Source organism: Seriola aureovittata, chromosome 19 (assembly GCF_021018895.1).
Source record: "Seriola aureovittata isolate HTS-2021-v1 ecotype China chromosome 19, ASM2101889v1, whole genome shotgun sequence".
NCBI lineage: Eukaryota > Metazoa > Chordata > Actinopteri > Carangiformes > Carangidae > Seriola > Seriola aureovittata.
In genome coordinates, this window is record NC_079382.1 from 6,629,433 (window position 1) to 6,633,616 (window position 4,184).

General features: G+C 43.7%; 1 non-coding gene across 1 annotated transcript; it reads right to left on the reverse strand.

Annotated features, from left to right (window-relative positions):
- Positions 1-590: 590 nt before the first annotated feature.
- trnay-gua (transfer RNA tyrosine (anticodon GUA)) lies at positions 591-680 on the reverse strand. Its single transcript is given in 2 exon segments — positions 591-626; positions 644-680. It is a non-coding gene; the product is annotated as a tRNA-Tyr (tRNA).
- Positions 681-4,184: the final 3,504 nt, after the last annotated feature.

Below are 4,184 nucleotides of genomic sequence, written 5' to 3' on the forward strand. Positions count from 1 at the left end.
AGTGCCGTTATCAGATGTTTGACATATGTTGTATTAGCCTATGCTGGTAGGGATCAGTGACAACATATTATCCACACACTGCAGCCTCAGTCTGACAAGATAATGACAGCTGCATCAGCTGATCACTTGTGCATCATACACACAGCTTAGAACCATCAATGAACCGTGGAGTTCGCATGGTTTACACACTGTACACACATATACACACTGTGTGTTTTACATACACTACATTACATACTGTGTGTAGATAAAGGGTTAACCACCGGTGTTTGATCATGTGACCTTGACAGTCACATGATCTCAGTACAGTTTAACAACAACTTACAATATACATCTCTGAGAGGTTTTATTGTTCTACATTTATTAGGCTGCCACATTGTTTACAAGAACCTCAGGTTACAGCCACTAAAGCTTTTCTCCAGTTTTGTTACGACCAGGGATCGAACCGCTGACCTCCCGCTCCGCAGTGAAAACACAGGAGCGAAGCCCCCCTTCCCTCCTTTCTTCCCCGGGCCCCCATAAAGAAGAACGGCCAATATCCTCTTTGCGCAAACCATGTGAATATCTTCTCTGCTGTTGAAAATGTCACTTCCTTCGAGCCGGATTCGAACCAGCGACCTAAGGATTTCTATGTATAGCCACTCTACAGTCCTCCGCTCTACCAACTGAGCTATCGAAGGAGTGGTGCTGCTTTCACCATGAAAATGAGAATAGATATATTGTGAATTCTGCCATGCTGTGATGTATTGTTACTGCTACATTGTTGACCAAACGAGATTTTCTTCCCATTCCTACTGAACGAATACACCACTGTGAATACCCATCAAAATCTTTCACACATATATACAGCATTCTCAAATATAGCCTCAGTCTCTGAACCCTCATCACTCGATTGCTGGAGATTTCATGCATGTGGATGTGTTTGCTTTTCTGTGTGTGTGTGTGTGTGTTCGTGTGTGTGTGTGTGTGTGTGTGTGTGTGTGTGTGTGTGTGTGTGTGTGTGTGTGTGTCGTTAATCCCTGTCCTTGCTAAACAGTCACACACACTGCTGTACTCACACACAGCAGTTTGTCCCCTGTGGGCTACAGTAGCTCCTTCAGAGTGTTTGCAGTTGAATACAGTAAAGCCTTCACACTGTAATCACTGATCAATAATAGTGATCAGAGGCCAGTCATCAATACCGCTCCATCTGCTACCATTTGACCTGAGCAAATAACACACACTGAGGCTTGACAGCAGGCACCTAGAGCTGATCTGTGCAGCGTTTTAACAGCACGAAATGACTGATTTCAAGATATAAGCAGACTAACTACAGAACGAAGGAGAACCTTTAGAATACTAACACATAACAGACACGATCCCCTCCCTCCAACCGACACACACATAGGTCTACAGTATGAACCCATCATTAATGCGTTGAGCCGGATGTTGCTGTGACCTTTCTCTTTTTAGGCCTGACCCCAGCAGATGACCCTGGAGAGGGATTAGTCCCTGATACGCCTAATTAACCCCACAGCACACTGCTCAGCCTGGAGCAGCAGCTACTCACCCACACTACAACACCCGGTCCCTGCTATATTTATACTTTCTTTCCACCCTTCCTTCATTTGGTTGGGGTTCAGTGGAAGCCCCATTCGGTTTTTCATTTTCCTTCTCAAATAGAAAATGGCAAACACTGAGAATTTTCTGAGCTACAAGGTTTTTTGTCACAAACCTGCAAAATCCATCTTCATATTCAAAACCACCTCACCTTCCAAATCTTGCTTCTTAACCCCCCTCTCCAAAAAGTTTTGCAGACACCCCTCCACCTTGACCCATCCTCTTATAATCCTCTGGACCCAGCTAACCCCTGTGTAATCCCTTTGAAGCCCAAACAAGTGTATTTTGACGGGGTTTGCAGAAAGGAAGCAGAGGTTGGATTTCCACAGGATTTTGAAACCGATGAAAACATCAACACTGAAATCTGCGGAAATGAGCCACATGCACATGCAGACAGACAAAAAAAAAAAAAAAAGATGTGACCAATCAGCTTCCACTGTATACCCATTAGTAAAAGAATAATAAAAGATGTGAATTAATATTTAATGAGTCATTTAAAGTTTCATAATGGGGAAGTCCCATCTGATAATAATCCATTAAAATATACTTCCACAAAATATAATTCTACACTTTACCTCTCTTATACTTAACTTGGGGTTTACAACATAAATTACAGGGTGTCTTTATACACCTGCAAATTAAACCCAGGAATCACTTAACTAAACAGTTCACAGCATCCAGGCTATTAATCAGAGTTGGGGTGCACCTGTCAAATGTTGCTGAAATGCTGACACAAACCCACTTTTGAAGTCACAACAACTTGGCTGCGTGTGTTTGTCGGCGCATGCTGTTAACTTTGTCATCAGGTTTGGGTGAAAAAAGATCCATGTAGCCCGCTAACACCATGACTAAAGTTTCAGGTGTCCTCATTTCGAAATGCTCTTTCACACTTGGTGACGCTTCACCTAAGAATAACACACATACATATGTAAAGATACACACAGCTGTTAATAAACACAGCCGCACGCACACACATACAGTACAGTATGTAAAGTATCCTGGGCTGGGTTCAGACGACGCAACACGACACCAAACTACCAAACAGTTGCACGGAACCAGATATTCTATTTAGGAGGGCACCACGCAACACCTCTCCATGCTATGATTTTTAATAGGCTGTAGTAAATAGCACCAATATTCAGACTTTTTATTTATTCAACTAAAGTTACTGCGTTTATCTATAGATTTACGTGACATATGCTAACTCCCATCCTGTTCACACCTCTTCTGCTCCTGCGTGTGCGTGTGTGTGTGTGTGTCTGTGTGTGCTTGTTTACGTCTTTTAGAGTTGGTGTTTTCAGAAATTGCAGGATTTTTTAAAATCTGTGTTAGTCAGGTTTTAGGTGCAGCTGAATTAGGTAGTATTAGGTATTAGTGTAAAATATAATGCAAGCTAAAGACCAGTTAACCATCAAAGAGCAAGCATGCGCACGCGCACAAATCTGAGGTTCGAAGGACAAGGTTGGCTTCCTGTGTGCTGCTGTGGAGGCTTGCTCCCTTTTGAAATATTGCAAGTTCATGCGTGCGAGTGTGTGTGTGTGTGTGTGTACGTTGCCTTCAGAGATTATGGTACCTCCCTACAGCTGCAACTTTTCCCGGCTGTGTCATTTTGATAACTGCGTGGTTGCGAATGCCTGTCTTTGTCTTGTTACTGTATGGAGAGCATATGTAGTGTAGTATAAATATATTTGTGTGTGTGTTTTTGTGCAAACCATCTACTGAGGCCAGTGTCTGCCACGCAGGTGTGTGAAGGTGTGAAGTAAATGAAATAAACTGCCTCCAAACGCTTAAGTGTGTCTGACCTTGTGTACCTGTAAAAGTGTGAGTGTGTGTGTGTGTGTGTGTGTGTGTGTGTGTGTGTGTGTGTGTGTGTGTGTGTGTGTGAGAAACTGTACATATTCTACATGTGAGTGACTGTCTGATATTCAACCTCTCAATCGAAATCAAAAAATCTTTTCTTGCACATTTCTGCTGATGAAGTTTGAGTTTCTACTTTCCTTCAGGGATCACTCATGTGAGGACAGGGGAGAGGGTCTGACTGGGGGAGGGCAAAGGGGGGTAACTAGTTATTACAAGCATCCAGAGAGCAGGACAGATGGTTAGACACTGGTCAGGGTTATACAGCAAAAGGCTGTAAAACAGATATGGGAAAACCATGTGTGTGTGTCACTTAGGAACGCACACAGATGCACACATACACCTTCACACTTACACAGTCATGTGCACATATGCCATGCCTGTTGAGAGGAAAGGGTTTGAAACGGGGGGGGGGGGGGGGGGGGGCTGGACGCTATAATGTGGTTGTACCAGTGTCTCCTCGTTTTGTTCACATTCAGCACCAGAGCTGAAAGCGTCAGAGCAGGGAACAGAGACAGTCGCTCTGCCCTTTATCTCCATCACCCCTCGCGGTTGCCATCACAGCAAGAGTCATTTGGAGAGAAGACAAGGCCATGGTGTCCTCCTGCGTTGCTCTATGTAAAATGACGCACCTAAAGGAAACTGCGGTGATTCTATTGACGAAATGAGATTCCACTCAGGAGCTTCTCATCTGACTATTCCAATCATCCATATAGTTGGAGTATCAA